The 19666-nt window shown below is 40.5% G+C and overlaps 1 protein-coding gene across 6 annotated transcripts in view; it reads right to left on the bottom strand.

The window, feature by feature from the left end:
• Nucleotides 1–19666, bottom strand: part of FRMD4A (FERM domain containing 4A) — a 558898-nt gene that overhangs the window by 107800 nt on the left and 431432 nt on the right. The window lies entirely within an intron of this gene.

Below are 19666 nucleotides of genomic sequence, written 5' to 3'. Positions count from 1 at the left end.
GTGAAGAGTCTTTTTGCCTTTATTGAATCAACCACATTGAGTGTCTTTGTGGTTTAGAGTGTTGACCTACATTACTAAGGGCTATTACTGTCACAAGACATTTATTTGCCCCAGGGCATTATAGCAATGCTTAGGACAGCAGGGGATTTGTTTTTGGAGACATTTTGGTAATTTTGATCCATTACATGGTTACTAATGGGTGTGGACAGTAAATACTGTCCCCAGGTCACCAACAATGACATTTATTCCACTGTTAAATGACACAAAGAAATTTTTTGGATAATATAATGAAAGAAATAATCAAAGAAAACATTAAGCACACACCCATTTGCTTACCCCTGCAATGTATAGACCCCAAAAAGCAATGCATGAATATAGGCATTAGGGTTCATACTAGTAACATACAAGATCCAAGCTCTGAAAACCAGGATTGGGGGGGCCACTTGCACACAGCTGCTAAAGTCACACTGTAAAAAGTGATAATGGAATGCCAGAAAACCAGCGCTAGGGTAACCGTGGTTTGGAATGATGATGAATAGTAACCATAATTCAATTCCATAAAGGGTATACTTAATGATAACCCTATTTCAATTCCATAAAAGGTATGCTTTATTACGTTCAAATTGGGTACAATGTAACCAGTATAGTTCCGGATGCAGCTGTGTGGGCCAGGCACGGCTGAAAGAATGTCTGCTCACCTGCGTCCCCAGGCTGGGAGCGGTGTGGACTCAGATGGCTAACCTGGCCAGGGACGACGGCGCACCGGAAGGGACATCATACCACAAGTGTGGAAGCTGAAGTCAGGCACTGGACGTGGACCGTAAGCTGGAGCTGGTAACCAGGAGAAAGCGTTTCGCACACATGTGCTTTGTCAAGTTATGCAACTAGGAGTCTTCCAGTGACTTGCCAATAGAGCTGTCAGTGACATGAAGGCTCCACCCAGGTTACTATTCATCATCATTCCAAGCCACGGTCACCCTAGCGCTGGTGACTAGTGACTGCCAATACACATGCAAAAACCTTTTTTAAAAATCTTCATTGTAATGTAAAAAATGTCTTCAATGTTCTTGCATGTATGCTAAGATGACTAGCATGCTAGGCATAATGGTTTGCAGGGTCGGGACAAAGCAGGGGCAGAAGGGGCACTTGCCCTGGGAGCTGGCTGCAGATTTGTTTTGTCTGGACCGTGGTGATGCTCTGTGCCACTACCTTTGGCACTAATCCTCTGCTCCCTGCCAGCCTCTGTCACTTGTAAACAGAGAAGCAGCTTCCTGTGCTGATTCTCTGTTTAAATATAACACAGCGTGCCTCAAGTGTGACAGCACCTGCCTAGTTCAAGAAGAGCAGCTGCCAGGAGGCTAGGCATGGAGCGCTATTCAGTAACGCTGTACTGGATGGGGGGGAGCTCTGTGTACTGAGTAGCCTCAGGAGGAGGCGGGAGATCTGTGTATTGGGGGGCTGGGGGGGGTGCTAGGAGGTGGGGGGTACTCTGTGTATTGGGGAGACCTAGGAGATGGGAGATCTGTGTATTGGGGGGGGGGCTAGGAGGTGTGGGAGCTCTGTATATTGGGGAGTGCTAGGAGGTGGGGGGAGCTCTGTGTACTGAGGAGTGCTGGGAGGTGGGGGAAGCTCTGTGCATTGAGGGAGCTAGGAGGTGGGGGGGACTCTGTGTACTGGGAGTGCTAGGAGGTGGGGAGAGCTCTGTGTTTTAGGGGGTGCTAGGAGGTTGGGGGAGCTCTGTGTATTGGGAGGTGCTAGAAGGTGGGGAGAGATCTGTGTATTAGGAGTGCTGAGAGGAGAGGGAGAGATCTGTGTATTTTGATGGTGCTAGAAGGGGGGATCTGTGTAATGGGGATGATGGGAGGTGAGGGAGCTCTGTGTATTGGGGGGTGCTAGGAGGAGTGGGGAGTTCTGTATAATGGGAAGTGCTACAGGGTGGGGGAACTCTGTACTGGGGAGGAGGGAGGCCTCTGTCCGTAGGGGAAGGGCTAGAGGTGGGGGGATCTCTGTAGTGGGGGAGGTGTGGAAGGAGAGGTGAGCTTTGTGTACGGGGGTGGAAGAAGTGGCAGCTCTACATCCACCCGAGGAAGGGGGTGTTGCAGTTTCTCATCTTCACCCTGGGTACCGGTTGATCTTGTCCCGGTACTGGTGGTTTATTGGTTATCACCCACCAGAGGCACAACAGACATACAGTCTGTATGTTCTGTCTACATTCTTGTGAGTATTTTCCCCCAGTCTAGAACCATGCTGGAAGGATAATTAACCTCCTTAATATGAATATTAAATGTTTATGTGTCTTAGTAAACCTTTGAGGAATACACTGAAGCTACACAGGTAAAATATAAATGTACCTCATCTTCTAAAATGGAATATAATAAGCCAGACTGGGATTTCCTAAAGTTTGAAAAAAACATAATAAACAATATGTAACAAGGTTTGATGGAACAAGCTCTGATAGAAGCAGCTACTCCCAGACTTGTGCTACAAAGTGGTGAGTCCATTCACTATCATCCCATTGCTCTGGAACTAGTATGTGCTGCATAAGTCCAGAAATGGCTGCTTCCATCCAGGGGCGGACTGACCATTTGGAAAATCGGGCACGGCCTGAGGGCCCGGGGTCAGTAGGGGGCCCCATGAGATGCCCCTGGTACCTTTTTCATAGGCTTTTTTGAGTTTGGGCAAGGACACAGGGGCCCCATGATCCCCTATTGCCCGGGGGCCCCATGAGCTGTCAGTCTGCCCCTGCTTCCATCAAAGTCTATTCACACAAGGGGGAGATTTACTAAAACTGGAGCACTCAAAATCTGGAGCAGCTGTGCATGGTAGCCAATCAGCTTGTAACTTCAGCCTATTCAATTAAGCTTTAACAATAAAACCTGATTGGTTTCCAGGAAGAGCTGCACCAGATTTTGCACGCTCCAGGTTTAGTAAATGTCCCCCATGGTGTTTTGTTTTAAAGGAGCTATAACAGACTTGGCTCTTAAAATATGAATTATATCATATGCATAGCTTAAACTTTTCTTTATAGTTTTTAATAGTGCAAGGAAGGATTTAAAAAAGTAGTTTTTTTTTGTTGTTTTTGTCTTGTGGGGAAATGTTCAGTCACTTCCCGTCTTGAAAATGCAACCGGAATAAGAAATATCTACAAAGTTAAAGGCAATTCCCACTCTGCTTTGACTAAAACTAGTGACAACTGGAAATTTGTGGATTTATCATCACCTTAACAATTAACATCCCACACAGAGAAAACCAAGTCTTTTGACAGACTTTGTCAAAGTGACAAGATGAAATTCTGAATATGTTGCACTGTGGATTGTATAACCAGAAAGATAAATGCATATTGTATCTTGATACGAAGCCCAGTCTGGGCAAACACCATACAAACTTTATAATCATAGCGCTTTACCATTAAGAACAAGTAACTGACTGTGCATACATATTTCCATGACTTTTCAAAGCATGGTATGCTTTTCTTTGTTATTTAATTCACAAGATGAAATGTGTATAATAAGATATGCCGTACAGAGAAGGTGGATTCCTGCTAAGTAATCTCTGTAGTCAGGTTTGGACATGTACCTTAAACAAGTTCAATGTATTTACTGATTTTTTTTTCTGTAACTGTGCGTGACAGTCAAAGTGGTATTTTAGGTTTAAATCCAGCCTATGCTTATCACAATTCTCCCTGCCTGCTGCACATGACTTGGCAGATAATATCATGCCATTCACTAAGTTACTTGCTCTTTTTCTGTGCTACGAGCTGCATTTTGCCCTGAAAACTTAGTTTGTACAATTTATTTTATGGTAATGACTTAAAGTGGTTGTAACTGTTCGTTTTATTTAAAATTACAAAAACAAATATGTTATACTTACTTGCCGGTTTTCATAGAGGAGCCCTGATCCTCCTCCTCATCTCAGGCCCCCAACCTTGCACCTATCCCCATTGAGTGCCCTCACAGCAATTTGCTTGCTTTGGAGGAACTTCTGCATGCTCACTCCCGAGCCCCGCTCTGTGTGCTCATAGACACACAGAGTGCAGCTTGGCCCCCTTCTCACTAGCTGTGTTTGACAGCAGCAGAAGCCAATGGATCCTGCTGCTGTGTCTGAACCAATTAAATAGAGAGAGATGAAGAGCCTCTACACTCGTGTACATCACTGGATTGAGTGAATGCATTAAAATGCATTAAGGTAAAAACCTTCAGGCTTTAACACCACTTTAACATTCAATTGCATTGAGAATGAGATGAGATGTAAAATGCAGTTATAGACAGCAACAAATCTCAGTTTGGTGCATCCTAACCCTTTCATGGATTGTTTCTGAAAGTTTCCAGACTTTACACATCCTCATTGCAATTTTCACCATGTTATAGGCCTGGTTTTTGCTTTATGCACAGCATAGACATACTGAGAGCCTACTACAGGCTGCCTGCAGAAAATTATAGAAGGGGGCAGAGACAAGATCGGTCACCCTGCACAAGAAGAAAGATCAGCAGTGACCGATCGTTATTATAGGTACCTCCTGAACAGATGTAAAGATCTGGAAGAAATACACAAAGCACATCAAGATCTAAGTAAGAATTGACATGCCTCTTGTATTTAGACAATATTTGCTTATCCCAGAGCTCAGGTTTAAGGCTCCACTCACACTTGCGATTAGGGCTATGGTGTGAATCCTGGTGGAAAGATTCCAAGATTTCAAGAAGCCAGAATGACAAATGTTTGCATACAGATGCAGCGGGTCACTGTATACAAACCAATGACAGGCTGATGGCAGCTGCTGCTGTTGGTGACCACCAATTGCCAGTGGATAGGGACAGATGATTGCAGACAGACTGTTCCGGTACGAAAACCATAGGTCATCAGTAAGTGTCATACTTACACAGTGCTTAAAGAAGACCCTCCTTACCCAGGGGAGGACTGACAACTCATGGGGCCCCCAGGCAATAGGGGATCATGGGGCCCCTGTGTCCTTGCCCAAACTCAAAAAAGCCTATGAAAAAGGTACCAGGGGCATCTCATGGGGCCCCCTACTGACCCCGGGCCCTCGGGCAGTGCCCGAGTTTCCAAATGGTCAGTCTGCCCCTGCCCTTACCCATTGTTTAAACATGGCAATAATGTATACAGGGGAAATAAACAAGTATACGTACCTATGTCCTTGTGACTTTTTCCTAATTTTTACCTGTTTTTGTACTGCCTTGGTGCTGCTTGGGTCCTAGCTCCTGTGTTGCTATTTTGAAAAATATACTTCATGCTGTGAGATGAAGATCATGTTGCACATATGCCATACGACACTGTATGCATCTTTTGCAATAACAAAAGACCCTTCCAATGTGATCTTCCAAAATCTTTGGGAAGCATCATCATGTGCTTCATCTCGCTTATGAGCAGTATGACAATACCACAAGATCTCGCAGTTTACGTATGAAATTTCCCTGAAGGCAATGGTGATGTGGCCTTTCCAGGAGGCATCTGTGCGGCCGGGGCTACATCTCCACTACCTTCAGGGACACCAGAAAGTGGAAAATAAAAAAGGAAAGTAATGTTAGGAAAAAGGGGAAAAGTCTACCTTAACATGAAAAATACACCTGATGCTAGGTTCAATTTATTAGTATTCATATTAAACTATAGCTGAAGGCAAAACTTTTTTTTTTGTTTTAAATAGAGTGGAGAGGGATTAGAACAGTATCAGGTTTTTATTGCTGTATGTGTCCCTGTGAGAGAGATTCACCCTCTCCATTTTTTCTGGTGGCCATTATCACCAAGACGGAAAGGAAAAAAAAAGGCATAGAGGGTAAATCTTCCAATTTGATTACTAGTTCTGGTGACAACCAGGTATTTTCCTCACTTTGGAGGGACTTCCTCTAACTTCTTGTTGTGACTACAAGATAGTAAGTGAAGAGAAATTTCCCCAATGGAACAAAAAACCTGATAGAGGTCATAACCCTACTTTACTTTATCCAAAATGAGAAAAAAAAAGTCTTGCCTTTAATTTCAATTTAAGCAAAAACAGTTATAGTCTTCCTGACTAACTTGGTGCTTTAGGTGTCTTGGATTGAACTGTACCATCTAGCAACTGCAGAGTCTGAAGAACACAGTGTTAATAGACCCTAAAAATGCCCTCAGAACACAAGAGAACTACGAGAACTCTGCTGTGAATGCTCCAAGTACTCACTACTTGGGCTATACTTTCTTTCCTCACATTTCTGTCAGTTCTTGGTATGGAGTACAAAGTAAATTGAGAGCCTGGATTCAGCCAGCTGTCAAGTGTTTGAACTATGTTCTGTTGGTAATGGCAATGCTGTCAAAAACAACTATCATTAAATCACTGTGATGGGGTCTCCTAGTAAAAACAGCGCTGGGAAAAGTACCAGTCATTTAAGAACTACCTTTGAGATTACTTTCCTCTGAGCTAGATCTCAGAAGCATTTTGAAAGTGTTATCTTTTTTTAAATGAAAATTAGCCCAAAATATGGAGTTTGTTCTAAGTTCTCCATGGGGACAAAAAGGAAATTAAAAACATTTATTGTTTGAAAATAAAAAAGGGTTGTTAAATGTTTTAGAAAAACTGCTTTCTGCAATAGCCAGCTTGTAACCCCCTGTTCTAAGGCTCCATGTACACGGGACACTTCTGAACGATGGAAACTGACTGCTGGAAAATGTAGGTTAAAAGACATCTGTTTAGCCGTGTTTGCATACCGCATTTATGCACTTTTATGAGCGTTTACGTTTAGAACCACATTTTTAATGAAAAAAAGGCTCTGGACAGCATCTGGAAATGGAAGAGTTAAAAAAATGTCCAAATGCAAACGCTTATAAACGCAGTTGGCCATGTTTACACATGTATGCAAGCATTTGGCGTTTGAAACGCTGATAAAATCTACTCCTGAACGCAAGTTTGGTGTGTCCAAAAAAACAACTGTAAACTGCCTGTAAATGACTGTAAACAACGATGTGTACATGGACACATAGGAAAACATTAGGGAGAGTTCAGGGGCTGCTGAAAAAAAATCATAAAAGCTCCTAAATGTAAGTTTATGAGCTGCAGTGTACATAGAGCCTAATAATACAACTGTATTTTAAAGGAAACATGTCATGACAGAATCATAGGAGCTGCCATTGTTGACCTCTCTTTCTGAATGTGCTAATGGCCTGTCATGATGGCCCACTCCTTTAATACTAAATCAGTGAACTGAAACATGCATGAAGATAAGGGTTGACTTTTCTCCAAGTTTGCTTCAAACTTACTTTGGGTCAGTGACTCAGGAAGGACTGAAACCAGAGGATCAGTGTAAGAGGAAGGCAACTACTAATTTTTCAAAAAAGAGCTCAGCAACAAGTCCCCATATTTCTTTTATGACAGGCGTATTTCACAGGAAGGGGGTGTTTCCTATAAAAATACTTGAAAAAGTAAAACATAAATTTCATATGAAGAAAAGGGATCGTAGATGTGGTCAGTTCTGTGCATTGTAAATGATCAACTGACAGCTGCTGTCCATTGTTCTAGTACGTCTATGTCAGCTGCTACGAGGACTCGCTCTCCAATACAAGCTTCCGCTGTCTGGTGACTTTACATGCTTCCTGTATGACATGAGCATAAACAGTCACTGTATTGTTAAAATGTCACATATGCTATTAGGAAAATCCACTAGCTGTTCAACATATATAGCCTTAAATACACTGCTCACAAAATTAAGGGAACACTTTGAAAACACATCAGATCTCAATGGGGAAAAATATCATGTCGGATATCTATACTGATATGGACTGGGTAATGTGTTAGTAATGTAAGGATGCCCCATTGTTTGATGGAAATGAAAATTATCAACCTACAGAGGACTGAATGCAAAGTCACCACAAAAATCAAAGTGAAAAAATGATGCAGCAGGCTAGTCCACTTTGCTGAAATTTAATTGCAGCAACTCAAAATGGTACTCCGTAGTTTGTATGGCCCCCACATGCTTGTATGCATGCCTGACAACATCAGGGCAAGTTCCTAATGAGAGGACGGATGGTGTCCTGGGGTATTTAATCCCAGTTCTGGACCAAGGCATCACTGAGCTCCTGGACAGTCTGAGGTGCAACCTGGCGGCGGATGGACCAAAACATGATATTCTGGAGTTGTTTTTTTGGATTTAGGTCAGACAAGCATGGGGGCCATTCAGTGGTATCAATTCCTTAATCCTCCAGGAACTGCCTGCATACTCTCACCACATGAGACCAGGCATTGTCATGCACCAGGAGGAACCCATGACCCACTGCTCTAGTGTAGGGTCTGACAATGGGTCCAAGGATTTCATCCTGATACCTAATGGCAGTCAGGGTGCCATTGTCTAGTCTGTAGAGGTCTGTGTGTCCCTCCATGGATATGCCTCCCCAGACCATCACTGACCCACCACCAAAATGGTCATGTTGAACAATGTTACAGGCAGCATAACATTCTCCACAGCTTCTCCAGACCCTTTCACGCCTGTCACATGTGCTCAGAGTGAACCTGCTCTCATCTGTGAAAAGCACAGGGCGCCAGTGGCAGACCCACCAATTCTGCTGTTCAATAGCAAATGACAAACAAGCTCTATGGTGCCGGGCAGTGAGCACAGGGCCCACTAGAGGACGTCGGGCCCTCAGGCTCAGAAGTCTGTTTCTGATTGTTTGGTCAGAGACATTCACAGTAGCCTGCTGGAGGTCATTTTTTAGGGCTCTAGCAGTGCTCATCCTGTTCCTCCTTGCAGAAAGGAGCAGATACCAGTCCTGCTGATGGGTTACGGACCTTCTATGGCCCTGTCCAGCTCTCCTAGAGTAACTGCCTGTCTCCTGGAATCTCCTCCATGCTCTTGAGACTGTGCTTGGAGACACAGCAAAACTCTGGCAATGGCACGTATGGATGTGCCATCATGGAGGAGTTGGACTACCTCTGTAGGGTCCAAGTATTGCCTCATGCTACCAGTAGTGACACGACCCTAGCCAAATGCAAACTAGTGAAAAACAGTCAGAAAAGATGAGTAGGGAAAAAAATGTCATTGGCCTCCACATGTAAAACCATTCTTGTTTTGGGGGTCGTCTCATTGTTGCCCATCTGTTGTTAATTTAATTAACACCAAAGCAGCTGAAACTGATTAACAACCCCTTCTGCTACTTAACTGACCAGATCAATATCGCAGTATACTCTGATTAAAATGTGTTCCTTTAATTTTTTTGAGCAGTGTATATTATCAAGGTCATATTGAGGAACCGTGGCATTTTGTCATTGCACGGAACTGTTTACATCTCCATAGATCCTTTTACTAGTATAAAGTTTTTGGCTACAGTGGCTGGACTTAAAAGTATATTAACACTTTTGTTGGGAAAAAAACAATCTCCTCAGCATTATTTATGCTAATAGGAAGGACTTAAACATGTTTTGTGGCAGATTCTTACTTTTTTTCTGCTCGGAATAAATAGCTGTTTGTTTCACCATGTCCTTTGCAGACTGATTCTGAATGGGAGGGTCTGGTTTCATTGTAAACACCTGATGCCCTCTTGGTGTTTTAATTAGAAAAGATGCAGTCAGCATCTCTTTAGAAGTACTTAATCCTTGGTGGGTATATCACTAAAACTGAAACATCTAGTGTGGGTGTGTGTGTGTGTGTGTGTGTGTGTGGGGGGGGGGTACCTAAAATTTGACTTGTATCTTAGGCAGATTTTTGGAAAGATCAGTGAGCCAATCACACAAGCAGGAAATTACATTTCTGGAGGTGTTCCATGTACAGATGGTACATATAATGTCTCCAGGTTGCTATATTTCATTCAATTTTACAGAAAATTACAGCGGCTGAAGATTGCAAAGGAAAGGCAATACTCAATAACTTTAAAGTGTTACTAAACCCAGGACCTGGCAATCATTATATCTGGTCTTCAACAGTACACACAACATGGAAATACAATTATTTTAGTAAATATAAACTGCTAAATACCTTTTCTCGTCAGCAGTATATAGCAGTTTTTTTACTTCTATCAGTGTCCAGCAGAGCACTGGTTAAAGCTTGCAGGAGGAGTTTTCATTCTCCTTTTACTGTCCTAAGAGGCTGCAAGACCCTTGACCCTCTGTCTGGACAGTGCTGATTGGTCTTGTGCTGATCACATGCACCCACCCAAGAAAAAGAAAATAACTCTCTAACAATACACACTAAACTGAGCATGTGCAGCTTGCCCCTAAGGCTCTGTTCTATCAGGAGATGAAATGGGAACTGTGGAAGAAGGAAAGGATCAGAGGAGACAGAATCAAACATTCTTATTACACAATGCAGAAGATTAGCATAGCATTAGCATTAGTGGAACCCCTTAGGTTCCACAGAGAGTATAACAAGCATGATTTACTGCATATAAAGATTGATGTTACTGTTGTGGGTTTATTAACACTTCAAATACAATATGTCTTGTCTAGCAGTTGTATATGCTATAATATTGTTTTTTATTTGCTCTATTTTTTTCCACGAAAGTGGAGATACCATTTAAAGACTAAATAGACTTGTGGACGTACAGACCAAATGACAACTTTTATGTAGTTATAAGCTCTGTAGGAAGCAGTTCATTTTAATTAATATTCCATGTTCTGTACATTAATATGCATTAGAAAGAAAGATAAACATGCCTGTGTGGCTATGCAGAACAGACATTGATGTGATATACTGTATATACACATTTTTCTTTTTAGAACAAGAATCACTTTCTTTCTCTACTTTTAAAAAATGTAAAACAGTTTTATTAGGATACCTGCTACATTTTCCCAATACGAATAAACAGTATGTAGAGGGGAGTAGTTCCACATGTTAAATTTCACTGATCCATCTCATGCAAACTGCTGGTATCCTGGCCCAAAAGAATGGCTAGGCCTAAGAATGTATAAAGTTAGCCTTGGAACATGTTTATTTAATGTTTATTTATTATACATAGGTTGCAAAATTCATTGGGTCTACACAAGAAAGAAACACTTAAGAAAAGGATTTGGTTTTGTTTATAGCCCAAACAAGTCTTGTGTTAATATAACTTGAGCATATCACTTAATGGCACATGCTCTGGGCTAATCTTTGCTATGTAAACATATATCTGGAATGTCTCACATTTCAGTCTTTCTCCTACTAATTTAGAATGCAGAAAATCACTGCAGTTGTTGCCACTCTTGTTTGTTTGCTGGTCAAGGACACAAACTGCAGTACGGAGAATGCTGAGGTCTGTATTACATGGAAAGAATAATGGATTTTCTCGGAGCAAATATTTTGAGCTGTTTTTGCAGAGTTTAACTGGAAGTCATTTTTATTTTCCATAATAAATTTTTATTTGGTTTTACAAATATAGTTACAACAACAAAAAAACAAAAATAGGACAGTGAAAAGCTACACAATATCACAGTATAGGTGCTACGTTAAAGTTTAACAAAGAAAAAAAAGGAAATATTGAATAATTCCCAACAATCCTACTAGTTCCACGAAATAATCATTTTAGAGTATCCATGGAAGTAATGTTTGATGTGACTCACATTATCACATGCTTGCTGTAGCATATGTTTGCTATTGTAGTAAAATATAAATCTATAAATATGACCAGGCTGAATGACTGGTTTGTTCCCTAGCATGAGTCCACTGTAGACATAGCCCACTATGGACCTCTGACACTTTTATTCACACCTGAAGATGGGGAATCAAGATGGACACACTAATAGAAGCACACACATCCTTGATACAGTGGATGTTCTCCAGGAAATGTGTTGGATGGATAATTAGATCTGCAAAGTCTCAATATATATTTGATACAGTATTTTGGATATCGACTACTTTTATGATAACATGAGTTTATCTAAACTTTAACCACTTGCCCTCCAGAGGATTTACCCCCCTTCCTGACCAGGCCATTTGTTTGTGTTACAGTGCTGTATTATTTAACTGACAATTGTGCGGTCATGCAACACTGCACCCAAATGAAATTTAGGTCCCCTTTTCCCCACAAATAGAGCTTTCTTTTGGTGGTATTTGATTGCCTGTGTGTTTTTTATTTTTTGTGCTATATGCAAAAAAAGACTGAAAATTCTGAAAAAAACCTATATTTGTTATTTTTTGCTATTAAACATGTCCAGTAAAAAAATAAAAAAATAAAATTTCATCATAAATTTAGGCCAAAATGTATTCTGCTACATGTCTTTGCTAAAACAAAATCCAAATAAATGTAAATTAATTGGTTTATGTGAAAGTTATAGCTTTTACAAATGGCAGTAAATATACTGGATTTTTTTGTTTTACTAGTAATGGCGGTGATCAGCGACTTATAGTGGGACTGCAGTCGGCATTCTGACACTGTGGGGAACTGACTTGGTGTCACTGACATCCCCAGTGACACCAATACAGTGATCCATGCTAATAAAAAGCACTGACACTGTACTAATGGCACTGAGCAGGAAGGGGTTAACATGTGAGGCGATCAAAGGGTTAACTGTATGCTGTTTTACTATGGAGCTGTGTGTGTGTTTCACTGTAAGCACACTGCTTTGTATGGCTCTGCTATGCAGAGCCATACAAAGCAGTGTGCAGGAGCTGACTGGATAGAGATCTGTATTGTTTACATACAGGTCTCTCCCCCATCAGAAATCCTCAGAGATCACCGGGTGCCAGCGGGGAATCACTGGCCGGGATCTGGAGATTGACAGCCGAGGCCAATTGATCCGGTGATTGACAGTCGATTAATAGCCGGGTTCCCTACCTGGAACTGCAAAATCAGGTATATATAAGTGATTTTGCACACCTGTGCCGCCCTGTAGCAGTATCTCTGCTACGGGACGGCACGGAAGCGGTTAAAACACCTACAAATATTCCCATTACACATGTTTCAGGAATAAGCTGGGGGAAAAACAAGTGCTGCAGCAGCAACCAGCTTGAAATTGGCAACATCACAGATCAATGGACATATTTGCCAGTTTAACATTGCTCTTCATTAATGTCCAAAAGCTTTTATTCGGAGTTATTATATCATAGCAGAGGAGTGCAACATTTTGAGGCCATGCAGGACCCCTATATCAAGCATGTGATCGAGTGTATCACATGCCTGACGAATAGGGCATATGGACAGTGCAATGTTTATTACCCTTTTTATGGAGAAAATGTAAACATTGCTGAGTGACTGCACAGGTTTTCCAATATCATACATAGAAAAGATGGAAACTTCCAGCACTAAAAAATCCTAAACTAATGCCCCCCACCTTTCACTTTATCATCATTTTAGAAAGCACAGAGGGACCAAATTCCACTATGTTTGTGGAGTCTGTTAATAATAAAAAAATTTTGACCAGCTGATATGGACAACATCCCTACCTTATCTTTATACTAATATTTGATAACATGATTATTGTTATTATACAGGATTTATATAGTGCCAGAAGTTTGCACAGTCCTTACAATATAAAGGGGAACAGTACAATTACAATACAGTTCAATACAGAAAGAATAGAAGGTCCCTGCTCATGGAGCTTACAGTCCAAAGGAAGGGGGAGGTGGTACAAAAGGTGATGGCTGCAGGGGATGATCTGATGTAGATGACTCAAGTACAGTTCTTAGGAAGGGATGGAGGTGGGGTAGGCTTCCCTGAATAAGTTTCAAAGATCGCCTAAAGGCTGACCAGACATACTGGGGTAGGGAGTTCCAGAGGATGGGAGAGTAGTCTGGAGAAGTCCTGGAAACCAGCATGTAAGGAGGTGACAAAGGAGCTAGAGAACAAGATGTCTTGGGAAGAGCGGACGATTTATCGGTTTACCAAAAGAATAGTATGATAACATTTGTCAGTTGAGTAGTTCTTCTATACAGTGGGGAAAATAATTATTTGGTGACTTGCAGATTTTGTATGTTTGCCCACTTACAAAGAAATGAAGGGTCTATAATTTTTATCATAGGTGTATTTTAAATGATAGAGACAGAAAATCAACCAAAAATCCGGAAAAAAACACGATACAAATGTCAGCATTTTTCTTTCTCCAAACACGGCGAGTTGAGTTAATGCCACAGAGATCAATTTTGGTCTCATCTAACCACAACACTTTCTCCCAATCCTTCTCTGAATTATTTTGATGTTCACTGGCAAACTTCAGACAGACCCGTACATGTGTCTCCTTGAAGAGGGGGACCTTGCAGGTGCTGCAGGATTTCAGTCCATGGTGGCATATTGTGTTACCAATGGTTTGTTTGGTGACTGTGGTCCTAACTGCCTTGAGATCATTCACAAGCTCCTCCCATGTAGTTCTGGGCTGATCTCTCACTATTCTCATGATCATCCTTACCCCAGAAGGCAAAATCTTGCATGGAGCTCCAGACCGAGAGCGAATGATGGTTATCTTGTATTTCTTCCATTTGCAAATAATTGCTCCAAAATTTGTCTCCTTTTCACCAAGCTTCTTGCTAATGGTCTTGTATCCCATTCCAGCCTTGTGCAGGTCTACAGTCTTATCTCTGACATCCTTTGACAGCTCCTTGGTCTTGGCCATGATGGAATGGGCATTTGAATGGAAGAAAAAGATTCTATGGACAGGTGTATTTTATACACATAACGAGTTGTTGCTAGGAGCAACTTTTTAAATTGACAAGACTAATCTGTATACCACATGAGCACATAGCCAGTCTGTGGGAGCCAGAATTATTGTTGGTTGGTAGGGGATCAAATACTTATTTTACTCACTTAATTGCAACTTAATTTCTAACATTTGTAGTATGTGTTTTTTTCTGGATTTTTGGTTGATATTTTGTCTCTATCATTTAAAATACACCTATGATAACAATTATAGACCCTTCATTTCTTTGTAAGTGGGCAAACGTACAAAATCTGCAGGTAATCAAATACTTATTTTCCCAACTGTATGCAACATCCACAGAGGACCTAAATAAGAGAAAACTAAGGATCAAAGAGACAGAGTGATATAGGTTCAAAAGACGGTCAGATAGAGGCTATGCAAGATACAGGAAAAGCTTGATCTGTGATAACAGGCCATTTTATGCTTACAAGAGCTCAGTATTTTTTGGACATTTACCATATACAGGGCAATCACTGCTAACATTGCCTGAACTGGTTGCATTACTAATATCAGCCGGTGAGTTGTCAGTCTAAACCATTGACTGCTGGCCCTATTAGTTTTCATGATAAACGGCAGAAGTACATATATTTTATTTCAATGCATTAGCATTAGGAGTACAAAAAAATGCAGGTTACATAAACAGTGTGTCCACATTGTGTATGCTATTGTTTCTTTAGACGACCACTCTCTGTAATTTATTTTGCTAGATCCTATTTCACCATTCAATTAATTCAGCAAATCAGGTATCTCCACTGCTTAATAAACACAGTCACAGCTTTCCTTAAAAGGCTTTTTGTGTGCCTGCTTATGGGAAACATAAAAATCCCCCACCCCATATGGCATGAGATGTAACAGAAAGATTAAAGCCATATTATGTTTCCTGGCCTGCTGAACTGATTTTCTTAACCCTTCACAGACAGTAAAAATGAAGCTAATTGCTAAGTAAGGTAACAGAGCAATAATGAGTGCTGCCCAGCCAAATCACATCACTTTAAATGATTTAGCATCCCCCCCGCAATGCTCTTGCATGGTATCGTTTCCGAGTTATGACATTGCACAACTTGTTTTTTAAGCTGTGTTGGTTTTACTTTACTTTCTATTTTTACTTTAGTCCAATATGTTATTAGAAATAAAAAAAAAATGACATTCTAATACTGAACTTATCAAACCAATTGTAGAGAGAGGGGACTGGTGGGCTTAGTCTGGTAATATAGCAATACCGACAATTGGCTGTTCCACAGTATTGGTGAATTGTAAATTCCTGATGGTTGTAAATGGGGAAGTATGATAATATATACCATTTTGGTGGTACAAATGAAAGTTTGCCATCAGTATTCTATTCCTGCACTCTTAGATTGTAAGCTCTAATGAGCAGGGCCCTCTGATTCCTCTTGTATTGAATTGTATTGTTACTGTACAGTCTGCCTTCATTTTTTAAAGTGCTGTACAGGGGCGGACTGACAACTCATGGGGCTCCCGGGCAATAGGGAATCATGGGGCCCCTATGTCCTTGCCCACACTCAAAAAAAGCCTATAAAAGGTACCAGGGGCATTTCATGGGCCCCCGTACTGACCCCGGGCCCTTGGGCAGTGCTCGAGTGCTCGAATGGTCAGTCCGCCCCTGGTTCTGTAAAAACTGTTGATGCTATATAAATCCTGAATAATAATAATCATTTTTGTGTATACCGTTCACCAGTTACAACTGAATGTACTTAGCTTGAATTTATATTTACACCCCTGCATGCTCTGTCACCTTTATCTGTAGAATCATAACAAAATAACAAGATTTGCTACATTTTACATATACAGTACGTATACATTCAATTGTGATACCAAAAACAGCATATCATTTATTTTCTTTAATTTAACTATGCAAACTTAGATCATATAGAAAAAGCAGGCTTCTGAGCTTTATGCCTGAACTGCATTTAATTTAGTCCCAGCTATGTACGAGAGCATAACATGTAGATGCCATAATATTTAGCTCTGTTGTGTTCTAGTTGTAGTTGTGTCTTTGGTTTTACGCCCACTATATGCTAGTGCCCATGCAGAGATCTTTACTCAATAAATCCAAATGAGCTGGGGTTTAATGGTTATATATGCTTGTTATATCCAGGGCTGGATTTCCCTACTAAAGCCTGTACGTACATTAGGCTGAACACAACACTCCTAAGCTCTTGACTTCTTTTACCAGTTTAGATGATTGTGAAAATATATACGTTATCTTATATGAGAAAAGGGACTCTATTCAGATGATTGGAAATAAAGGGGTGGACAATACCTATAGGGGGTATAGCTACCTTGATTTTCCTTTGCCACCTATAAGCACAGATCTATCTAAGCCAATAGTACATTAGGTCCCAATTATGACCAGACTTTATTATAACCACTTATTTTTTTTAGTACCAAAAATAATCTATCTACTACATTAGGCTTATCAGACAAGCACAACCATACCTTTGGCCTGGGTTCACACTGATGCGGTGCGGAATTCGCAGTGTTTTCAGTGCGAATTCCGCACCGCATCAGAATCGTACTGCATGAACTGCTGAGGGTGTGTATGTTAAGTTAACAATACCCTGAGATCGGTCTGCAAAACACGATGCGATGTGCAGAATCGGATTAGATTCTAGTGCGGACCAAAAAAGGGTCCTGCACCTTTTCGGTGCGGATGCGGTGCGATTGGAGCCATACAAAATGTATGACTCCAATCGCACCGCATACAATTTTCATGTGATTTGCACAGGAATGCAGTGCGGTTCCTGTGCAAATCACATGCAATATACCGCACCGCATATGTGTGAACCCAGACTTAATAGTCCTCAAAGTATAAGGACTATCACCTGAAAATAAAACTGGTTAAAAAGTCTTTATGGAAAGTAAAGTAGACCAGTGCTTAACATGTTCCTAAAGCATCTACTATGCCTGCTATTGCTATTTCAGTCCATGAAAGGGGTAGATTTAGAAATATAATTTTTATAAATGGGAGATCCCGTTGGCTTCAGCATGAAATATGATCCCATGACAATAAAAGGGAAACGTAAGGTCGGACCCCATGGATTTTTCTTTTTAAGAAAGCAGGAAATAGGACCCATGGATGGTTTTTCTATTCAAATTGTTACCAGCTGGGTATCCTTCAGCCACATCTTTCCCAGGACTTGTCAGAAATGAAAAGGTTAAATGATGAAAAAAAATTTCTGTAACATATGATATTCCTGAGCTCCCTCTGAATACTGCAGTTCACATAAGGGAGAAACAACAGATCTTTCTAAATAAGCCATGATTGAAAACAGGCAAGATTGGTTATTACGTGGAAGGCATCTGATGATAATTATATATTATTATACACAATTTAGAAATGTTTGCTGTACTGTTTACTCTCCAGCTATATGCTACCATCTCCTCCACACACAAGGCTGGTTGGAAAGATATGTGTCTGTTGAAACCAACTCTAGCTCGGGTAAATAATTGGAAACTACACATAAGAATTTAATTATGATCTAAAGTTTTTGAGAAATCTAACAATATTTGATAGCTATGTTACAATAGAGATCAATCACTACTATATTCAGATCAGTAGAATCCAGAGCTGTGTTACTTCCATTATCTCCATTGTCCCCTTAGAAATATCTAAATCAAAGTAATATTTATTGTGACTACCCTTTGGCTTCAAATCAGCATCAATTCTTACATTTGCACACTTTATACACCTGCACAAATTCAGAGATTTTGTAGGATTAATATCAGGTGTATAATTAACATCTGGGGCTAAAGGGTTAACTGTGTGCTGTTTCACTATGTTGGCTGTGTGTGTGCTGCACTGTAAGAACACTGCTTTGTATGACTGTGCTAAGCTACCTGGAACTGCAAAATCACATATATATATATATGTGATTCTGCGCACCCGTGCCACCCAGTTGCAGTATTTCTGCTATAGGGTGTCACAGAACCGGTTAACCTGTTACACCAAACAGGCACTAATGATCATCAATTTCATATGTAGGTTGAAACACAGTCATTGTCTGAAACAGAAACAGTTGTGTAGGAGGTTTTAAACTGGGTGAGGAACAGCCAAACTCTTTTACTAAGGTGAGGTTGTGGAAGACAGTTTCATGTCACAGGTCATACATCATGGCAAGATTGTATACAGTAAGCCCAGCTCAAATCTAGGGTTACCCTTCATGATCAATAGGAATGAACAAATAAATGACCCTGAAATTGCCAGAAAAGCCCCCAAACATTCAGGATATCTCACAAAAAGGTGATCTCAATTACTTTTGGATATTCACTTAGGTTAATAAGCAATAGGAATGTTAGTAAAACTCCACTTAAAAATTTGTAAATCTATCCAAATGTATAAAGAGCTCATTGCCTAGTGACCATTCAAAGGTTGCTTCCACCAATGCAGAAATATTGAGGTTGATTTAGTAAAGCTTGAGAGTGCAACTCTGCTTAGAAACCAATCAGCTTCCAGTGTTTTTGTCAAAGCTTAAAAGAACAGCTGATGTTAGAAGCTGATTGGCTACCATGCACAGCTGCACCAGATTTTGCACTCTCTAGTTTTAGTAAATCATCCCTATTGCATCACTGAATACTCTGAAGCCCAAAGACAATTCTATTAAAAGTTTAATATTAATCTATTAATTCAGATCTCCTTTTATTTCTATGTGAATTGTATAATTCCCTTATTTATCCTGTTCTTGTTTTTCTTTGACATCATATAAATGGAGGGATTGGATTACACACATCAATTTTTGGTCAAACTCACTAAGCTATAGGAGCTAATTTAGTCCCATGTGCATGCGCGAAGTACAGCCATCAGTATGGTCATGTGGGATCTGGAGACTGCAAGAACATTGTTATTTGGTTCCAACATATATGTATTTTTTTGTATCTTTCTAAAGATCTTCTGCATAAAGGGTCATTTGTAGGAATAAATTTTCACAAATCTACCTGCACTATTTTATGTCTAACTTTCCTAACAAGCCTAACTCTCCAAAAAAGTACATAATAAATTCAGAATATTTGAATTCCATTTGGGCAAAGGTATTTTGTGATCATCATCTGATAAACATGGATTAGATATCA

Source organism: Staurois parvus, unplaced genomic scaffold, assembly GCF_062004578.1.
Source record: "Staurois parvus isolate SC_StPar_1 unplaced genomic scaffold, SC_StPar_1.0 ptg000019l, whole genome shotgun sequence".
Classification (NCBI taxonomy): Eukaryota; Metazoa; Chordata; class Amphibia; order Anura; family Ranidae; genus Staurois; species Staurois parvus.
This window is presented reverse-complemented; position numbering and strand designations above follow the sequence as displayed.